General features: G+C 47.6%; 1 pseudogene; it reads left to right on the forward strand.

Annotated features, from left to right (window-relative positions):
* The first annotated feature begins 10,678 nt into the window (after positions 1-10,678).
* LOC144093600 (tubulin beta-4 chain-like) lies at positions 10,679-22,980 on the forward strand (annotated as a pseudogene).
* Positions 22,981-23,074: the final 94 nt, after the last annotated feature.

Raw genomic sequence — 23,074 nt, forward strand, 5'->3', positions numbered from 1 at the left:
CGCGTTATACCCTTAGGGCGGAGCTTAAGTGATCCTTCCAAGTTTTGCATGACAGGTAGGAAAGCGCTTCCTAATGTCCCTGAGGGGCTCAAGTATGTCTCCGTAGTACGTTTGCATTACAAGATAAGTTCCCACTTCGTCGACTATCGCTTGGTTTTATGACCGCGAGCTGTGGCGTTCGTGATTTGATTTCCGGTGTGTAGAGCCCATGTCATGGTAAGTGGTTCTCAGCTGGTACCCCATGGCGGAATATTTGGGAAGCCTTCTCGATGGGGCTACCGCTGGTATAATTACGACTGATTGTCTGCGAGTCGAGGTTACTGTCAAGGATCTGTGCCATCTGTTGCCGTCGGCGACTGCGAGGATTTTCGTGGTCAAATAGCATCCAAGTCGCGGCAGTGTAACGCGAAATTCGGCGACAACTCGTGCACTACTGGATTGGAACTCGTTGCATTTTTATCGCCTTACCGTAATATCCGGTATACAGTCCGCACGCAGTGTGTAGTCCGCAACGCACAATTTTGGCTGCATATGGATTGTAAAACTTTTATTTCCAACAGTTTGAGAGGCTTTGCGCCCTTCGCCTAAACGACAGCCAGAATGCCCTGGCTTGTGGCGGCGTCTTCGGCCAGTTGTACGACCTTTGTCTGAATCATCAGATCGGTGCTGAATAGGAGAGCCTCCCATTGGTCAAGCGAGAGAATTTTTTTCCCTCCAGGGGGGAAAAAGGGCATTTCTAATATATATGGTTGAGATCCGCGTTGAGCTTGTACAGATTTGAATATTGTGACGGATAATAATGACTACACATAACTGGGTTCTGGAATGTATGAGTCTGGAGACGGCTGATAAGAAAAAAAATACTAGACTTTCCGCACTCGTTACATACACTGTCAGAATCAGGCGTGCGAACAGCACATAAAATTATATTTGGCGCAGTTCAAGTATCACAAAACGTGGCAATAGAGTAAGCTTCGCGAACTTTGTGCCACATTCAGCGATGCTGAAAAAGAAAAAATGCTGTGCAGTGCGTATATACAGATGGTCCGCAAAGCGTAAAATATAAATTTTTTAGCATGTATAACTCGCAGACTGTATACAAGAAACAATAGTATATGTTACACAATTTCTGTCCCTCCCCCTAAAAAAGCCGCTTGCTATATATATGTATATATATATATATATATATATATATATATATATATATATATATATATATATATATATATATATATATATATATATATGTATGTATATATATATATATATTAAAGAAGCCAACAGTCACCGAAACGAAGGTGCATAAGGGAATTTTTTTATTTTTTTCATTTTTTTATTATCTAGTGCCAATCAATTAGTTTTTAAAGGAAGGTACTTATAAAGCAGCAGAAAAAACAACCATGCCGCCGGTGGGATCCGAACCCACGACTTCCGAATATCGCGTCCGGTGCTCTTACCAACTGAGCTACGGCGACGGCTGTCCAATCTGCTGCTTTCGTGGGTATTTATGTTTTGCGTGTAAGCGAACCTTGAGAGTGTTCACCAGCGCCATCCTCGTTCATAGCGGTGGACGTAGCACGTCCTCTAATACCGCACGTGTGACGTAGAACGCCATCTAACGACGAGGGCGGAAACTGTGCGAGAGCCCTCTTATGCTACCTATGGCATCAAGACTGCCAGAACCGCGACCCCCGTTAAGCTATTAGCAGAGAAGGCAAATGAAGTGATAGGCTCGTCTGACAAACAAATTAAAGAAGCCAACAGTCACCGAAACGAAGGTGCATAGAAAAATTTTTCTTTTTTTTTGTTTTTATTTTTTTATATGCAGTGCCAATCGATTAATTTTTAAAGAAAAAACTTATAAAGCAGCAGAAAAAAACAACCATGCCGCCGGTGGGATCCGAACCCACGACCTCCGAATATCGCGTCCGGTGCTCTTACCAACTGAGCTACGGCGACGGCTGTCCAATCTGCTGCTTTCGTGGGTATTTATGTTTTGCGTGTAAGAGAACCTTGAGAGTGTTCACCGGCGCCATCCTCGTTCATAGCGGTGGACGTAGCACGTCCTGTAATACCGCAAGTGTGACGTAGAACGTCATCTAACGACGAGGGCGGAAACTGTGCGAGAGCTTGTTGGCTTCTTTAATATGTTTGTCAAACGAGCCTATCACTTCATTTGCCTTCTCTGCTAATATATATATATATATATATATATATATATATATATATAGCAGACAAGTTAAAGGAAATGAGGGGCCCGTTTGACAAATTTTTATGAAGGGGGCACACAGTCACCGAAACCAAGGTGCATAGGGGAACGTTAATTTTTTTTTTTAAATGTGTTATGCTTATGAGTGGGATAATAATACTTAGATTAATAAATTGCTTAAAGATAATTACTTATAAAGCAGCAGAAAAAACAACCATGCCGCCGGTGGGATCCGAACCCACGACCTCCGAATATCGCGTCCGGTGCTCTTACCAACTGAGCTACGGCGACGGCTGTCCAATCTGCTGCTCTCGGGGGTATTTATGTTTACTAGGTGTAAGCGAGCCTTGAGAGTGTTCACCAGCGCCACCCTCGACCATAGCGCCGGACGTAGCACGTCCTGTAATACCGCGAGCGTGACGTAGAACGTCAACTAACGGTGAGGGCGGAAACTGTGCGAGAGCCCTCTTATGCTACCTATGGCATCAAGACTGCCAGTCCGAGACCCTCGTTAAGCTATTAGCAGACAAGTTAAAGGAAATGAGGGGCCCGTTTGACAAATTTTTATGAAGGGGGCCAACAGTCACCGAAACCAAGGTGCATAGGGGAACGTTAATTTTTTTTTTTTTTTAAATGTGTTATGCTTATGAGTGGGATAATAATACTTAGATTAATAAATTGCTTAAAGAAAATTACTTATAAAGCAGCAGAAAAAACAACCATGCCGCCGGTGGGATCCGAACCCACGACCTCCGAATATCGCGTCCGGTGCTCTTACCAACTGAGCTACGGCGACGGCTGTCCAATCTGCTGCTCTCGGGGGTATTTATGTTTACTAGGTGTAAGCGAGCCTTGAGAGTGTTCACCAGCGCCACCCTCGACCATAGCGGCGGACGTAGCACGTCCTGTAATACCGCGAGCGTGACGTAGAACGTCAACTAACGGTGAGGGCGGAAACTGTGCATATATATTTATATATATATATATATATATATATATATATATATATATATATATATATATATATATATATATATATATATATATATATATATCAAATTCTTTCTCAGTACACAGGAAATGCTAGGCATCTCATGGCAAGGAAATATGCTACAGATTAGAAATTACGACCTACACTGCGCTCATCATCCTCGTTCGTAGCGTTTTCCTCGTTCCATTCACTGACACGCACAAGGCTCTCCGAGCGTATGGAAATTCTAAAGCTTTATTTGGGTAAGCACAACGAATGAATGAGTCAAATAACATTTATTTACTTACATTCAACCGCATAAACGAACAGTTCGATGAGTGTTTATATTTTTTAACGGCAGGCTCATGATTCACCCAAAGATGAGGAAGACAAGGTTTGCGACGTTCCGCGATGTGTTCATCTCTAAAAACTCAAATTTCCTTTAAATGATATATAGTACACTTTTTACGCACTTTTTGGCCTTCGCCGGATTCTGAGCTGATCCCTCTTAATGGGAGTGAGTCATTAACCTTGCGAGACCAACGACAACCAAAGACGGTTGACCACAAATCACCTACTCCTTCAGTGCAGACGCCCGCCGCGGTGGATCCGTGGTTAGGGCGCTCGACTACTGATCCGGAGTTCCCGGGTTCGAACACGACTGCGGCGGCTGCGTTTTCATGGAGGAAAAACGCTAAGGCGCCCATGTGCTCTGCGATGTCAGTGCACGTTAAAGAACCCCAGGTGGTCGAAATTATTCCGGAGCCCTCCACTACGGCACCTATTCATTTCTTCTTTCACTCCCTCCTTTATTCCTTCCCTTACGGCGCGGATCAGGTGTTCAACGATATATGAGACATACTGCGCCATTTCTTTCCCCCAAAAAACCAATTATTATTATTATTCAGCGCAGATCGGGTTTGGGGTAGATGTCGCATTTGTAAATATACCAGCGCAAAACGTAAGCCCATGTTACGGCAGAAGGGAAGACATCCATTGCTCTCCTCACTGTAGTCGCGTCTCTTTTTGTGTACTCACTTCGTTTTTACAATGCGTGAGTACCGTTACAACTGATCCTGGTTGGACGAGCGTAATGGAAACGCCTGCTCGATGCTGCGGGCATCTTGGAAGCCTTAACGCGGGAAGCAACGCGCAAGCTGTGCAACATACTCTGAATAGCTGTTAAAATTGTATGTACTGAATTTCGCGAGATAGGGGTCACAGTCATGTTCTCACAAAAAAATCCTCAGCATATTTAATCCAGTTAATGAACAATTTCGAGCGTAAGGAGGCCCGTACCAAATCGTACTCAGCTTGCCACCGTTACAAATGCTGGTAAGGAATTGTCTGTTTTGCTGCTGGGGCCTGATGTTTAATTCACAGTAAGTTATTTTAAACACCTGTTTTGATGCACAGCACGGGGAAGGCGCAAATGCAACCATTTTTCGCTTAATTTTGTACACTAGGTATGCGGATATCCATGGCTAGTGAGGAAGGCTCCGATTTTGTTCCTCTTACGTTATGTTAAGGTATGTTTACACGATGAACCCCATATCGGAGACGCCGCAGTGCCTTTGGCGGTCGTCTGCTGTTGCCAAGGTCCCCAGTTTAATTCCTGCCGCGGCGGCCATATTTCGATGGAGGCGTAATACAAAAATACCCGTGTTCTGCAGCGACAAGTGGCGCATGTTAAAGATCCCCATTTGGGCTAAATTATTCTGCAGCCCTTCACTACGGTGTTCCTCATACCCCATGTGTCGGTTCGAGACGTTAAACTCGACAATTACAAAAAAGAAAATCTGGAGACTAGTTTTTATGGAGGAAAAACGCTAAGGCGCCCGTGTGCTGTGCGATGTCAGTGCACGTTAAAGATCCCCAGGTGGTCAAAATTATTCCGGAGCCCTCCACTACGGCAACTCTTTCTTCCTTTCTTCTTTCACTCCCTCCTTTATTCGTTCCCTTACGGCGCGGTTCAGGTGTCCAACGATGTACAAGACAGATACTGCGCCATTTCCTTTCCCCCAAAACCAATTAAAAAGGATCAGTTTTTGTGTCGCGAAACAGGCTTCGCGTGACGTTCTACTTTCAGTTCGTTAAGTTCGCGCCTGGCCCGTATCTGGCCTGGCCCCGGTTGATGATGATGATGATGATGATGATGATGATGATGATGATGATGATGATGATGATGATGATTTTGGCCTCTGGTTGACTGGTACGTACCCACGGTAGGGGATTGGACAGGGTACACTGGCCCCGGTTATCTGCGCACCAGGGGTTCCAGCAGAAATTCCGATATCCTTTTTTCTGACGGCGGACCCCGGATCCTTGGCTGCCATGTTGGTGAACGTCGCACAGTGAAATGTGATGCGCATGTCTAATCCTGTTATCAGTGTGATGAACCAGTTTCTTAAAATGGCCCTGGGTCCACACTGGGCATGAGGAGATTGATGCACAGACTCCAGAATGATTTTGAAGTGATTTAATTAAAGCATCTGGCTCGATGCCGCTTACGGGACAGAAGCTGGGCTCGTCGTCGCCGGGGCTGAGTCAGCGTGGTGTGGCACGGGCTCGATGAATGGCTGGTTGTCTGCAGCGGCCGGGCTGGGAGTTCCTCGTGGCTGTGCTGCCCTCGTTCTCGGCTGGTCGTTGGATGAGCTGCCAGGCGTGGAGGCGCGTTGGCGAATGTCGAACGTTAGCGACGGCTAGACCCCGGGCTCAGGTCAATGCGCAGCCCCAGTCTTCTGCCTCGCTCCGTCTCCGGCCCTCTCGTCCACTCGCCCCGATCGCTCTCCCCTTTCCTCCCGTCGGCTTCCGCTTTTAAAGCCTTTGCCTCTTTCTTCAGCCGTGGCCGCGCCTTTGTCCACTCCCCCGTGGCTCTCGAGGGGTGCATAATGACGGGGACACTCAAGCGTCGTTCGACAGGGCCGTCGGCGGTTACCATATATGGTCATGTTTCTCCGCCACAACCAAATATGGTCATGTCTCTCCGCTGCGACCCCACGCCAGGACGGCGCGGCCAACCGTCTCCAGGAAAAGTCACTGACCGGCTCGCCGTGGCACCGGTGCATGTGCACGAATCGTCACATCCGCTCCTTCTTAAAAGGAATGTTCATTGAACATTAGGAATTCGTCGTACACACACACGCGCACACACACACGCCGCGCTGTTCGGGCCAGTATCCCGCACAAGTCGCTCCTTTCTTCCCCACGAGCACCGAGCCAGAGCGGAGTTTCAGAACAATTCTTCACCGTAGATACCACTCGAGTGCACAATATAAGACCATAATTAACAGTATGTACAAAATCTCAAACAAGAGAACGAACAAAAAATGAAACTAAACGAAGCGCACTTGTAATGTACAAAACAAGGAAATGTAGTCTTAGCGAGGTACCTCCCTGTCCACTACTCGGTTACGGAGGTAATACCTAGCGGCTGGAATACGTCGGCCAGATTGGAATGCCTCCTCCTCGAGAAGGGCGCCTCCGAGCTGCGACTGCATGAAGTGTTCCAGTTCATCACATGGACTGAAATTTTTGTGCCGGCCGCTCTGACCGCTTTTCTGCAATGTAGGGTTATTTACAATGGCGGGCTCCGTGCGAAGGTTATCCTCCCCCTCCTGTTCCCTTGAGGCAGCCGTTTCAGAAAGAGGCGAGCATGTTGGTGCTTGCTTTAACCGGTTAGCATGGACCACAGCGGTTGAGGCCCCTGCGATCTCCCGAATCCGAAAATTAACCGGCGATAGCTGCTCTACTATGCGGTAAGGTCCTTTCCATTTGGGCGTTAACTTACGGGCAAGCCCTGCCTTGACCTGCACACACTCAAGGTATACGCGGTCTCCCACCCTGAAAGGAACCGCCCTAGCCCTAAATGTCGAACCGCCTTTTTCTTTTGTCGGCTGCTTCCCGTAATGCTTCGGCTGTTACGTCATGGGCCACTTGCAATCGAGACGTCAGTTCGGCTCGATAATCCTCTAGTGACCCGTATGGCACCCGTCTCTGTCCATCAACCACCGCATTCGGCGTGTCTGGGTCGCGACCGTACAAGAGGTAGAAAGGGGAGTCACCGGAGCTCTCGTGCACCGCCGTGTTGTAAGAAAAAACAGCAAACGGTATCCAGAGGTCCCAATCCTGTTGGTCTCGCGAAACATAATGGGATAACAGTTTGCTTGCTGTTTGATTAAGCCTCTCCACAGCACCGTTACAAGCCGGGTGGTAAGGGGTCGTCTGTCTTTTGTCAATTCCCAGAAGGTTATACACATCTTTCATCAACCTCGACACAAAGTTTGACCCTTGATCCGTTAACAACTGCCGCGGAACGCCGTGCCGCAGAACCACTGTTTCTATAAAGGCACGTGCCACAGTTTCTGCTTTTTGGTCGGGCAGTGCTGTTATCTCAGCATACTTCGTTAGGTGGTCAACGCACACCAGTACATATTTGTTTCCTGTTGTCGTAGTCGGAAGTGGGCCTAGGATATCCATGCCAACCCTCTCAAAAGGCGTCGAGACTTCCTCGAATTCCTGAAGGGGGGCCGGCCTGCGGTTTTTCGGAGTTTTTCTTTCCAGGCAAGAACGGCAGTTAGCGCAGTACTCTTTAACATCTGAACGCATGCCCTGCCAATAGTAGTAGCGCTCCAACCTCCTTTGCGTCTTCATTACTCCAAAATGGCCCGCGTATGGGGCATCGTGAAAAACCCTCAAGACGTGCGGCACCATTGACTTTGGTACCACCACTCTTTCCCACACCTGGCTAGCCTTCCTTCCTGAACGCGTAGGCCGGGTGCGCTTTCGTAGGGTTCCTTCGTTGTCAACAAAGTAACAATTGTCGGGATCCCGGGCGATCCCCCCAGAAATGGCATGAAATGTTTTCTCTAGCCCTTTGTCCTTTCGCTGCTCGGTGCGGAGATCGTTTGTATCTATGGCCGGACAAAACTCATTCACGGTGCGTACCAGGTTAGCTCGACTTAATGCGTCCGCGTTAGTGTGCGCCTTGCCTGGCTTGTGTTCTATCTCGAAATCGTATTCCTAAAGTTGCAGATTCCAGCGCGCGAGGCGCGAGCTCGGATCCTTCACGTTTAGAAGCCACTTAAGGGGTTGGCAGTCGGTCACTAGCCTGAATCTGAGGCCATTGAGGAAGTGCTGGCCAGATTGCGAGCTGCTGGCTTAAAATTGAAACCTTCAAAGTGCCAACTTCTACAGCGGCAGGTCAAATACCTTGGACATATCGTTTCCGCAGACGGCGTAGAACCTGAAGCGGGAAAGTTAAGTAGCGTCCGCGACTTCCCTAGACCAACTGGAGTTCGAGGCGTTCGCGAGTTTCTTGGCTTAGTCGGATACTACCGAAGGCATGTGCGAGATTTCGCCCGAATCGCAAAGCCACTGACTGCACTAACAGCAAAAAACATAGAGTTCGTATGGTCGGAGGAGGCAGAGGTGGCGTTCGAAGAACTAAAGAAAAAATTAATAACCGCTCCCTTGCTAGGATATCCAAACTTCAGCCAGCCTTTCATTGTAGTGACTGACGCCTCGAAGTTTGCAGCGGGTGCAGTGCTGTCTCAGAATTTTGACGGGAAGGAGCACCCTATCGCGTTCGCGAGCCGGCAATTCAGTCCAGTCGAGCAGCGGTACAGTGCCACTGAGCGGGAGTGTATTGCAGTGGTTTGGGCCGTGCGGCACTTTCGGTGCTACCTCTATGGCCCACACTGGGCATGAGGAGATTGATGCACAGACTCCAGAATGATTTTGAAGTGATTTAATTAAAGCATCTGGCTCGATGCCGCTTACGGGACAGAAGCTGGGCTCGTTGTCGCCGGGGCTGAGTCAGCGTGGTGTGGCACGGGCTCGATGAATGGCTGGTTGTCTACAGCGGCCGGGCTGGGAGTTCCTCGTGGCTGTGCTGCCCTCGTTCTCGGCTGGTCGTTGGATGAGCTGCCAGGCGTGGAGGCGCGTTGGCGAAGGTCGAACGTTAGCGACGGCTAGACCCCGGGCTCAGGTCAATGCGCAGCCCCAGTCTTCTGCCTCGCTCCGTCTCCGGCCCTCTCGTCCACTCGCCCCGATCGCTCTCCCCTTTCCTCCCGTCGGCTTCCGCTTTTAAAGCCTTTGCCTCTTTCTTCAGCCGTGGCTGCGCCTTTGTCCACTCCCCCGTGGCTCTCGAGGGGTGCATAATGACGGGGACACTCAAGCGTCGTTCGACAGGGCCGTCGGCGGTTACCATATATGGTCATGTTTCTCCGCCACAACCAAATATGGTCATGTCTCTCCGCTGCGACCCCACGCCAGGACGGCGCGGCCAACCGTCTCCAGGAAAAGTCACTGACCGGCTCGCCGTGGCACCGGTGCATGTGCACGAATCGTCACATCAGCACCTGTGATGCTGGAGGTCGGAGCAAGCGGCTGTAAGTGGATTAGGCATACGCACGGCCTGTCGCCGTGCTACGTTCACCAAACATCAGACAATTGTCCGCGGACAGTGTGCATACCTAACGCACCGAAAGCAGAACACCGCCCGGACCAAGGAACGGCAAGAGGCCCGTTTTGTGAATCCACATTTACTAAAGAATTCTATGATCCATCAAAAGTATCGATCATTATACCTAGTAAAATCACTGCAAGGATGAACAATTTCTGCGCAAATTGTCTGTGTTAATAGCTTTCTGTTCACCAGGAATATATTGGCACAGCCGCCCAATCTGAACCTGAAAACGTTTGGCAGAAGGTTAGGCGGGCGGATGAGATTAAGAGGTTTGCAGGCATAAGGTGGGCGCAGCTGGCAAAGGACAGGAATAACTGGAGAGCCATGGGAGAAGCCTTTGCCCTGAAGTGAGCGTAGTCGGGCTGATGACGACGATGATGATAATGACCCACCCAAACCCCCAATCCAACCTCCCATACCCACACCCAACCCCTTCCTCCCAATGGGAAGCCACTGTTTCGAGAGCACAAACCAGGATGACCAACGCAGACTGATCGAACAGGCAACCCCGATTGGAACAGATAATGAGGCCCTGGACTCAGGTCTCTAACCTCTTGGGGCTACAGTCAGGCTGCTGCTGCTGCTGCTGCTGCAGATGAGGATGAAATAAAGTTTTCCATTCGGTCGGTAACATTCAAACTTTAGAACCGACCGCACGCGCACAAATCTAAACTATAGAAAAGTGAAAAAATTATGCTGCAGAATGCACGTTAGTTCTTTCGAGCGAAACCAATTTCGAGCACCGAGAAAAGAAAGTAGAAGAGGCCGAGTTTGCCCCTGCAGCCAGTTGAGAGAACCCCGTTGTGCCGAAAGCTTTGCGAAACGAAAAATAGTTCGCGTTGTACGGCGCAAATCCTTTACACGGCATCCTGTACGTGAAATCAAGGCCTTATATATAAGCTCTGAAGCGCATTTACCATGGCAGGAACAGGCTGCGGCACTACTTTTTGCGCTATTGAGTCGACACACGTACACATAGGAACAGAGTTGAGGAAGAAGTGAGCGTTGAAGCGGCGCAAGGCTACAAATACGTGGACCCTTGACCCGGGCAGGCAGTCGGCATCTTGACAGCTGAGTCTCGGAGTGGCATCGAACATGCGCGAGATAGTCCACATCCAGACAGGCCAGTGTGGCAACCAGATCGGGGCGAAGGTAAGCCACCTCTACTACCTCGTGGGTTATTTCACGGCTCAGGGGATCGCGGTTGCCATTCGGTCCCAGTGCCGGTCCCGGCGCGTTTTACGTTGGTGATTACGTTGCGTCCTAAACGCCACGTACTAGAATCTCGTTTCAGGATACGGGCGAAAGCAATTGCCTGTGAAGCAGTCGCGGCTTTTACAAGACGTACTGCTTTCGTTCTAATTTGTGGCCTCTTTGCGTTGGACAATGTTGAGCCCTAGCTAATGCTCATCGAATCTCTTGTTCTTGACCACTCCTTTCGCTCTGACCTTTTAATTACTGCTCGCGATTTGAGAGCGTTGAGATATTATTGTTATTTTATGGCATATAGCTCAGATTTTATTCCCGGTTGTAAAAAATTATAGACAATCGGTCTTGGCGGAGAGGTGACATGGAACAGTTTTATGGCAAATGACTGCCGCTAAGCGATCGGCGAGGATTCTTTGCCGGAATTTTTTTTCGCAGGACCTAGTTTTCGCGTATGATGCAATTCAAAGGCCTCAAGTGATCTTAGGCCCTGCCGGGTTTCCGCCATCAGCAAGACACATGGCGGGTGAGAATCGATGGCAGTTGACGAGTTGACTACAAAAACCAGTTGACAAGGGGAACTGTAGCAGTTATGTTGCTTTCGCTGTGAATTACAGCCTCTAAATATGCTTTGACTGTCGCCACTGCGCGATGTGACGCCGCTCTGATTACTGAAATCTTTTCCCGTCTGCAGTTTTGGGAGGTGATTTCCGATGAGCATGGCATCGATCCAAGCGGGGCGTACCATGGCGATTCGGACCTCCAGTTGGAGCGCATCAATGTCTACTACAATGAGGCCTCCGGTACGCGTCTGGCTGTATTTCGGTTGATAATTTCACTTTGAAGCTTCCCCGTCGAGTTGATCTTGCCTTGCGGCTTTTTCGCACTGCTAAGCATTACGGAAATTTGCCGGGCCGTTTGCCACATGACTTCTACAGAAACAGCAAGAGGAAGACAAAACCAAACGCTGTGTGTATGGTTGTCCCTTTTTCTCGGTCCTGCCTTAATAGAGCTGTTTGTGCTGTTAAGCTGATATCTGGCCTGTCAATGGAGCTTCTTCAACGGCAGGCCATTGCTCTTCAAGCTTCAAATTCTACAACCGATCGCGCAAATCTAGTTAGGTCAAAGTGCAACGTCTAGTGACCTCTTCTGCTTGCGGCATGTTATGTTAGGCCATTGCAGCTTTTCAAGTTGCATTGCCACAAGTACCGCAGGGATTAGCTTGAAGGTTCTTGACCAAAGGCTTTTTTCTCGTAGGCAATGAATGCTCACAACGCGAATGAGTTTTTAATAATAATAATAATAATTGGTTTTGGGGGAAGGAAATGGCGCAGTATCTGTCTCATATATCGGCGGACACTTGAACCGCGCCGCAAGGGAAGGAATAATGGTGGGAGTGAAAGAAGAAAGGAAGAGAGAGGTGCCGTAGTGGAGGGCTCCGGAATAATTTCGACCACCTGGGGATCTTTAACGTGCACTAACATCGCACAGCACACGGGCGCCTTAGCGTTTTTCCTCCATAAAAACGCAGCCGCCGCGGTCGGGTTCGAACCCGGTTTCTGAATTCCCTCGTCAGGGTTGACGAGGACATAGTACGTCTCCCCTCTACTACATTTCCTCTTGCTGCAGTGAGTTTGTAAGGAGTTTTTAACTCTATGTTTGCTAATACCGCCGCTGTGCTTCATTTGGAAGGGGCTCGATCATGACATCCATGATTCGGCGGACGCATTTCTATGAAGGCGAGATCATAAAGAGCCGTGTGTTCTGCGATCTTATTGCGCGTAAAGTAACCCGAGGTGGTGCAAATTTATCCAGAGGCCGGCACTACTGCGTTGATGACAGCCCATGTACAGAATTCGGAATGTTAATCCCATATAGGACACCGTAAGTTTAGTAATACGAAACAGAATCGAAACAGGAATCGCAACAGGACGTTAATGTAGTGACATCATTTTGATCCATCTCAATTTATCTATCAACATTTCACCTTCTGTTTTTCTCTGAAAGATATTTAAATATTTTATTATTAAATATAACTGGATCTGCTGTTTAAAGGCCGGGAGGTGGCGCAAGGACCAAGTAGTGCCGCTTTTATTTGCTATGACACCTACAGTTGGCGCGCTCCATTCTCAATTCTTTAACTGGCTTTGTTGTGACGCGGGTACTTGTAATAACTGCACGGTATCTTTGTTGCCGCTAAGTGATATTTGTTTTTTTTTTGTTTGAGGAGGTAAATACGTGCCTCGGGCCATCCTGGTTGACTTGGAGCCGGGAACCATGGACGCCGTCCGCTCGGGACGGTTTGGACCACTCTTCCGGCCGGATAACTTTGTGTTCGGTAAGGGGCTTCTCGGCTTAAAACCTACTACATAAACGCACCCACAAGAGCGCACAGTATAGACTAATCTTTAAAGCGCACAACTGGCTAAATTTGTACCCACATCTCTGTACGCACAGCGAATCCTCGCTCAGTATGATCCAGTCCGAGTGGCAGTCAGTTTAATACAGCCACGCAATCAAGAAATTCGAGTTTGATCTATGGACATTCTCATCAGTTCCTTGCGAAACCTAGGCCGCCAAGATTGAGACGCAAGCTTGGTGGTTCATCAAGAATGTAGTGCGCCGTGAAAAGAGCATATTACGAGAGAGGGAACACATGGGCCATTTCGAAAATAAAATGAATTGGAATCGAGGATATACAAGGCAAAAGCTGTCGGCGTTCAATGTGTTCATTGACGTGGACACCGTTCTAGACGCTTAAGGAAGTGCGTAAACTCGCTCCCCGGGTCAGTGGACGCTTGACTCGCCCTTCGAGGTACGTGACGATGGTGAAGACATGTGTGCTGCATACATTAATAATAATTGGTTTTTGGGGAAAGGAAATGGCGCAGTATCTGTCTCATATATCGTTGGACACCTGAACCGCGCTGTGAGGGAAGGGATAAGGGTGGGAGTGAAGAAGAAAGGAAGAAAGAGGTGCCGTAGTGGAGGGCTCCGGAATAATTTCGACCACCTGGGGATCTTTAACGTGCACTGAAATCGCACAGCCTACGGGCGCCTTAGCGTTTTGCCTCAGTAAAAACGCAGCCGCCACGTTCGGGTTCGAACCCGGGAACTCCGGAGTAGTAGCTGAGCGCCCTAACCACTGAGTCATCGCGGCGGGTCTCTGCATACATTAGCACTGATAACTTCGTGGTAGACACGCGGAACTGCAGTAATAGGCCGCAGCGTTCATTGGGTGATCAACCTCTCGCGATCATCAACTGCAACCTGCCACAGAAGCAGGGTGAACGCGCTGCATATCCAAAGTGCGGAAGGCAATCAAATGGGGTTTTAAAGTGAAGGCTTTACTGGCCGCAAACTTGCGATTTCGCCGTGGCGGTGCTCCGAGGAAGCACGTAACGTCACAACGCGCGGCTCACCGCGCGTATTTCTCTCTTTCTCGCTCCCTAGTCACTACTGAGCATGCGCCATTAGTAGCATCGAGCCACAGGTGTCCGCCGCTGCGCAGCGCCACGCCTTTCCTCAAAATCCAACTTTCAATTTTCAGTTTTCTCTTTTTTTCTTTCCCTCCCTCCTTTATCGCTTCCTTTACGGCGCGGTTCGGGTGTCCACCGAGATATGTGAGACGGTTACTGTGTCATTTCCTTTCCTCCAAAACCAAACAAAACTAGTCAACCGAGGCTGTTCATAGTTCATTGGCGTTGACAACTTTGAAAGGGCCGTTCATTTTCACGAAAGGAAAGGCGTAATAATAAATGTAATAATTGGTTTTTGGGGAAAGGAAATTGCGCAGTATCTGTCCTGTATATCGTTGGACACCTGAACCGAGTCGTAAGGGAAGGGATAAACGAGGGAGTGAAAGAAGAAAGAGGTGCCGTAGTGGAGGGCTCCGGAATAATTTCGACCACTTGGGGATCTTTCACGTGCACTGACATGGCACAAGACGCGGGCGCCTTAGCGTTTTTCCACCATAAAAACGCAGCCGCCACGGTCGGGTTCGAACCCGGGAACTCCGGATCAGTAGCCGCGCGCGCTAACCACTGAGCCACCGCGGCGCACAACCGGCTCCGTGGGTCAGTGGAGACCTAAATCTCGCTTTCATGCACGTGGCGCTGGTTTCCAACTGCAAAAGACTGCTTTGATGGCGTTCCCCACACTGGATAGGCAGCGCGCCCTCCCTGCCACCCTCGGAGGTGGCACGCAGTTAATGGTTGATCGCGAGATCTTGATCAGCAAACGAACGCAGCAGCCTAGCTATTGCTGCAGTGCCGCATGTCAGCCACAACGAAGTCAGCGCTATTGCATTCAGGCCACATCTCTCTCCCACCACTGCCACGTGCATCAAATCACGAATGAGGCGTCGCATATCCAGGCAGCCAGTTATGCGCCCTTCCTTTGTACAACTCCATCGTCGTCTAGAACATTGTCAACGCAAAGAACACAGTGAACGCCGACACCTTTCGCTTTGTATACCCTAGATTAACTGAGCTAATCCACATTCATTTTTTGCAGTCGCATGCCAACGCCACGTTACATGAAAGCGAAAGTGAGGTGTCCACTGACCCAGGGAGCCAGTTTTGCGCCTTCCTTTCGTAAAAATGAACGGCCTCTACGTTGTCAACACCAATGCACCAAATGAGCGCCGGCGGCTCATTTTGTTTTGGTTTTGAGGAAAGTAAATGGAGCAGCAACTGTCTCATATGTCTCGGTGGACACTAGATCGAATGGATAAAGGCGGGATGGAAACAAGAAAAAAAAACTTGAAAATCGAATTTAAGGAAAGGTGTGGCGCGACGCAGCGGCGGAACACCTATGGCTCGGTGCAACTAGTGGCTCATGCGCAGTAGTGACTAGACACGCTTACCCGAAATGGGCCGCTGGCTATAGCCTAGCGTAGCTCTCGCTACAAAAAATTCCATCCGCCTTTGACACAACACCACATCACTCGGCAAAACGCATAGGTGGCGCATTACACAAGGAAGGGAGGCGGCCGTCTGCGGGGACAATCCGGCATAAAACAAAATATTACAGACAGGTATAACACAGGATATGAGCACAGCTGGCGGTTCTCCCTCCCCTGTGTTCATGTCATTTGTCACCCGTTTTACATAGGGACTCGCTGGAGAGATTGTGTTCTGTAGCTGAGTACAATGCGAGCCTTGACTTGTTGAACATATATTTTCAACTTCTTTCACTCGTCGCTTTATCGGGAACTTCCGCAAGCTGTTAACTTCAACTGTGTTGAGCGTTGTTTATCTCTCTTCTCGCTACCTTCACCACGCAGCATATGTATTGTTTTTTCCGCCCAGGGCATGGCTTTCTTTCATGCCCAGCTTTCTGGGACATCTACTACTTGTGCCATCTACCGGCAGTGGCGTCGACAGGGAGCGTAACTGAATGGGAAGGGGTACAAAAAAAATCGTAAAACGTGAACAAAATCACCTACAAAAATGCCTCGGGTGTTTGTGTAAACCGGGTTCGAACCCGGCCGCGGCGGCTACGTTTTTATGGAGGAAAAACGCTAAGGCGCCCGTGTGCTGTGCGATGTCAGTGCACGTTAAAGATCCCCAGGTGGTCGAAATTATTCCGGAGCCCTCCACTACGGACCTATTTGTTCCTCTCTTTTCACTCCCTCCTTTATCCCTTCCCTTACGGCGCGGTTCAGGTGTCCAACGATATATGAGACAGATACTGCGCCATTTCCTTTCCACCATACTTATTTAAGAAAATTTGATATAGCTTTACTCAGAAACATTTTGAAGCTGTTCAGCTGTTGTCGGGCAGAACACAGAATTTGGAGTCTAGAAGCAAATAGCGTCTAGATAGACGTTCAGGTTGTTACTGTCACGTTCACCTGTAATGCTTTCAAATTAGTGACTCTAGCGTTGTCCGAATATGGTGACTCGAGTTTGCACTTAGAGTTTTAACCTGGGTTCAAAACCTTTTGTTTTGGTCAACTAATTTTAATAAATGTGCTCGTTTCTATAGAAAATATATTAGTATGAATGTATGAATGAAAAATTTCACGCATGATCACTATTCATACTTTTATTGCTGCAGCTATTGTCGACTTTTTTTGCTGTTCTTTCATTCTGACTTCTGTAATATGCATGCATGATGTATTGCCGGCATCCATCCTGTGTAACACAACAGAAAAAATGAGGCTTCGCTTTTGAGGTACGAAACTTCGCTTTTAAAGACACCGCAAGATACCGCCAACATTTTCCATTTTTGCAAACAAATTGGTGAATTTAATTGTGTCCACTTCTGGGCTACGAAAAAGCGCTTTTACATGGACGTCATCAAGGAAGCATTTCATAACGGTATATATAAATGGCAAATATGGTGGCTGTCGTAATTTGCGACGCTGCCAGCCGCTACGCTGCTTCGTCGGCCGATTGTCATGATATCGCATTTAATTCTCCCGCACCTCTCAGAGTGACTTCGCAAGGGGCCGCCAGGTGCAAGAGGGTTAACCACGGATTAACAGGGTTAGTCGCGATGTCATATCAATCGTCTGAAGCGACTGTCTTGACAGTCTCTTTTGAAGAACGTTTGCATCTGTCCTTTGAGGCTGGGCTGTAATCATTTTAAGCAATAAATTTTTCTTTTTCACCAGTATAATAGATGAGTTGCGTTATCGCAAGCAGCATGCTTTTAAGATTCATCTTCTTTAAAATGCTATGAAAACGTGTAAAAAATTGACCGCCAATAGCAAGATCAAAGGATGTCAAGGGGTATAAATTAGAGGGGGAAGAAAAATAAAAAATAACTAAGTGTCCTGCCCACTCCAGTACAAATACTACGTGAAGACTGTTGAAAGAATGAAAACTAGAAGTGCCCCCGTTAGAACGGCCAATAAAAATACAGAGAAACACCCCCACAAATACATTCAAAGAGAGAGAGAGGGGCGGGTGGGGGGTGGCAAAGTCTTGCACAGGGTGCCGGGTGATGTAAGGCCGGCTCAGGACCCAGCCGCTATGCCCACATTTCAGTGTACGCGAAATGTAACAACGCTCCGGCTGTTTACCCCCGGGGGGTCGAATTAGTTCGAAGCGCTCCAGTGCGCTGTCCCTTATAGCCTGTAATAGAACTAATTTGTATTATATCATTGTATTTGTATTATATCTTTTGTATTATATTTGTATTATATCTTTTCCCAGTTCCCAAGTTACTCTGCCTGCAGCAGCTTTGATTTCTGTGGTCAGGTGAAAAACTAATTGTACTGCACTGAACAATACTATCGCTTACTTTTGAAGCAGCAACCTTTGGTAAATCAAACCAAATACAATTGTAATAGAGAAGTAGAGAGCAACAAAAATAACCAGACGCTAAAAAGGAAGGTATACCAATAAAAAAAGTCACGAATTGCATTCTATGTTACAAAGTTAATGAGAATATCAAATAGGCGGGGATGTCATTATAGCAGGCGGGGATGTCATTATAGCACGTAGCGGAAAGCACAATGTCCGCAAATTACCATGAATGAAGGGGAAGCCTTCGTAACGATAACACTCATGGGAAGTGATCTGTTACGTTTACAGTAATATTCGAAGGACTGGAGGTTATATTTCTTTTCTCCTTTGCACCTTTGGGGAGGAAATCGAGCAAATGTAGTAGGTATAATTTCATGGCGTCGCTGTCAATAAACTTGCACTTGTCACACTATCTGATAGCTGCTGCAAAAGGGGTTATAATTTCCCCGCAAAAAGGCAAGGACAAGGGCTATAGTGCCGACATAAAATATTTTATTATACACTTTTTATACAACATTTGGAAACAAAATGTGTACAGTCAGAATCACATAGCGTCATTACCTTGTGTTCATGTTACATGTACAACCAGAACGATGCACTCCAAACGTAACGAATATGAATATAACTAAACACACTTCACAGCAACATGGCATACAAAAGAAGCAATACTTTGCGAAAAGAATAAAGAACAAGGCAAACTTTTAATCGGTTGCCAAACAAAATGAGTCAGCAAAGAAGGACATACAAATGAACATAAACGATGGCATAGAATGTGCGCAGTACTGCTGTCGTCACTTTTCTCGAGCCTGTTTGTGCGCATTGTGCACTTGATGCCAGTATTATATGATCTACGCCCGATACGACCAATCAGTTTTCTTAAATTCGCTGCAAATTTTTTTCCTGCTGCCCCGCAGAACTTAAAGGCGTGTGTGCATGTTTTTTTTCAAAGCACCCCCCCCCCCCAATTACTTTTTCCAGCTGTACTGATTGCGCTATAAATCGGTTTTCCATGGTTTGTTTACATAAAAGAATTTTCTTACGCAAAAGACAAGCCAAAAGATCATTTTAAAAGTGACAACGCCAATACTTACAAAACACACATATCACATTTATATTACACCAAAAAATTGCTCAGGGCTTATATGGCAGGTAAACAGTCACATAATACAAATACACTATTTTAGTACACACCGAACACTCCTTTAGAAGCAGGTTACATAAGGCATCAGGAACAGTACTCTTCATCTTCAAGCAGTGATGCACTTTCTAAACTAGAGGTACAACACAGCACTATAAATATAGGAGGAAACACGCAAAACTAAAAGGCACATCTCACCACATAACTGTTATCTCCTCCTATGGCTACAATCATTGCTTTTCTCTTTCTTTCCTTACAACGTTGCGAAGTTTTTCTATTGATTTGACTTTCGTCGACATTCCCATAGCCCGAAGCTCCGTGCGCAATTCTCCTGCATCCATGTCGTCCACATTTTGCAGACAGTTTCTTTCACTCACTTTTTCATCTGCACAGAGTAGCCTCTTCGCCCGTGTCTCTTGAATAAGTCCCTCAAACCAATACTCTTGGTCCCGCTTTTTATATGCACGGCTTAGTCTGATATTCTCACTCCAAGCCTTTTCGCCAGCTTGAGAGCGTCAGCGGCTGCATTCCACATGTTAGACTTCCCATGGTGTAGATGCTTTAGCACGTCGTTTTTTTTTCTCTAACCCTTGGCTTGAAATTCAACCAAGGCCCTTGAACCTTTCGTGCTTTGCGGAAGCGTGGTGCACGAGAATATGAATGTACGGCGTAACTCTATCGCCACCATAGCCTTTGCAACCTTGGGCTCCTAATTCTATGAACGTGTGAAAGAATTCTGAGGTTTCTCTTTCTATGCTGCGACCTTCAACGTCATTTTCCAGGTGGTACAAAATGTTCCGCATACGCTTCCAAAGGAGCAAAGTTTTTTTCCTCTGTTTGAGGGTGCAATTTCCCGGCCAGTTTTTCAGGCAAAGCCTTCAGCAGACGCTCACAATCGCCCCCCGATACCGACGTGAATGTTTTTCCCTTGTTTCCTTCATTGGTTTCCCAGACGTGAAATTTAATCCCACAGTTATTTATGGCGTCATCGATGTCCTGAACGTGTATGGTCATACAACGTGGGTTGCGGACTTTTTCACAGTAATCTCTGTCTTCTGCTTCTGAAAGCAATCCATCTACAAGGCGGTTAACTATTCTTAACTTCATGTGCAATACATCAGGATTTATTAAATCAAAGTCGAAGTTGAACAATGGCACGTTATTCATCCCGTTCGCTTCTGTGCAGCAATCACCTCTCATGTTCTCAATAGTGCGGATCAAAGGAGGCTCAATAAAGCTCCTGTTACTTGTCAGAACTGAGCACCTTGTCTGTGGGTTTGCTCGACAAAATGGACAAGGATAGTGTGATGCAGCAGACTGCAGACCCTGAACAACAAGCAAACATTTCAAATCTGACCCTAGACAGATGTGAATCGGAATCTCATGGTCCCCTACAGATATGCTACCCCTTCGCGCGACAACATTAATTTCTTTCATCAAATCCCGAAAAGCATCTCTTATTTCAAAATAACCTTCCGAGATCTCCGCCACACCGAGAAGGCGATGAAGGTTATGGCTTTGTAGGTGCCGCGTTTTGCAAATGATGACGAATGATAATGTTGTCCAGGTCGTGTTGTCTACTCACAACGCAGCCATCACCCTCTATTTTTACAAGGAGTGCCTCGGTGGAGATCTCTGTCTCTGAGTGGCTTTCTTTTATTGCATATTCCAGTACTGATTTTCTTCAGGATACAGTTTGTACAAGTATACGCCTTTCACAACCCGCCCTTCAGGTCAGAGTGGCGCTGGCAACAATTGGGCCAAGGGCCACTACACCGAGGGTGCTGAACTGGTGGACTCGGTGCTCGACGTTGTGCGCAAGGAAGCGGAATCCTGTGACTGCCTGCAGGGATTCCAGCTGACCCACTCCCTGGGCGGTGGTACTGGATCTGGCATGGGCACACTGCTCATCTCGAAGATCCGTGAAGAGTACCCCGATCGCATCATGAACACCTACAGTGTAGTGCCCTCTCCAAAGGTGTGTGACATTATCTGCAGGACCCAATTTCAGCATCTTTGAAACAAATCAAACATGACATTTTGGCCTTGCTTTATAAGGCGTCTTCCTTGAATTTTGATTAGTCGTTATGCACAAAGTTCTCATTCTCTTCCTGCGGCTACCTCTAGGTTTCGGACACTGTCGTCGAGCCCTACAATGCTACTTTGTCAGTGCATCAGCTTGTGGAGAACACCGACGAGACCTACTGCATCGACAACGAAGCACTCTACGACATCTGCTTCCGGACGCTTAAGCTCACGACTCCCACCTACGGAGACCTCAACCACTTGGTTTCTGCAACGATGTCGTGTGTGACCACATGCCTGAGGTAAGTATTTCGCAGCTTCGTTCATGGGGTCACTTAAGTGCCTCAATACTTGTCGATGTTCTCCTAATGTAGTAATTTGTATTAACTTTGAAGCTGGATACGAAGCAGTGACCATGTGAAGAATCCATTTTTATTTTTGTGATTTTGCCAATGAATCGAAACAGCAACAGAAGAAATCTTGTTATCTTACTAGAGCTGGTTTGTTTCTCCGCCGTTGTAATTTGGCTGAGGCAAATAACAGGCATGCAGTTTCAATGTTCTCTAGAACAGATTGGCAAAGTGTAAACTATGTCACTTCTGAAATTTCCACGAGTGCGTTCTTTCATTGGGCTTCGTTGTCTGCACTGGCGTGAAGAGAACTGAATTTCAAATTTGATGACCCGATATTCAAAAGCTTTGAATGAACAGCGGCAACAATCGCGACATTCTACAAGATGCCTCCACTGACCATTGTAGCTGCTCCATAATCTTACCACAATCTTGTTCTGACTGCTCCCAAACAAGAGCGCCCAACATACCTCTGTAAATTCTCTCTCCCCTTGCGAATTAAGCGGGCTTCTAATCAAGCACCGTCTCATTCCTCACAGATTTCCTGGGCAGCTGAATGCTGATCTTCGCAAGCTTGCCGTTAACATGGTGCCCTTCCCTCGCCTCCACTTTTTATGACTGGCTTTGCTCCACTCACGTCCCGCGACTGCCAGCAGTACCGGGCTCTGACTGTGCCGGAGCTGACGCAACAGATGTTCGATGCCAAAAACATGATGGCTGCTTGCGACCCCCGCCACGGTCGTTACCTGACAGTTGCTGCAGTCTTCAGAGGCCGAATGAGCATGCGGGAAGTCGATGACCAGATGCTCAACATCCAGAGCAAGGACTCGAGTTACTTCGTTGAATGGATCCCGAACAACGTAAAGACAGCTGTCTGTGACATACCGCCTCGAGGTCTGAAGATGTCTGCTACTTTCATTGGGAACAGCACAGCCACTCAAGAGCTTTTCAAGCGGATCTCCGAGCAGTTTCCAGGTGACCATCGTCTCTGATTTGAAAGTGTTTCTTAAAAGCACATACTTTCATTGTAGATGCCCATTACTGTCGATTTTCTGAAACAGCGCATTTTCGGGGACAGTTCCAGGAGTGTGACCCCGCCTGCTTGATATATTATTTTTTTTGCAGCTATGTTCCGCCGCAAGGCCTTTCTGCACTGGTACACCGGAGAGGGCATGGACGAGTTGGAGTTCACCGAGGCAGAGTCCAGCTTGAACGAACTGGTGTCAGAATACCAACCGTACCAGGAGGCCACAGCTGAGGATGAAGGGGAATTCTAGGAGACCCAGGCAGAGGCCTAGTTTTTTGTGTGCAGTGCTTTTTTTCTTTCGCTTTACAATAAAGTGTTTGTCATGGATCCTTCTTTTTGAGCCAGGTGCTTGTGCACTTCAGTATGTCGTAGGCCCGGACTGCGTCACAAGGATGGTCACGCAAAGCAGCTAAACTTTACT

The sequence above is a fragment of the Amblyomma americanum genome, chromosome 1 (assembly GCF_052857255.1).
Source record: "Amblyomma americanum isolate KBUSLIRL-KWMA chromosome 1, ASM5285725v1, whole genome shotgun sequence".
Taxonomy (NCBI): domain Eukaryota; kingdom Metazoa; phylum Arthropoda; class Arachnida; order Ixodida; family Ixodidae; genus Amblyomma; species Amblyomma americanum.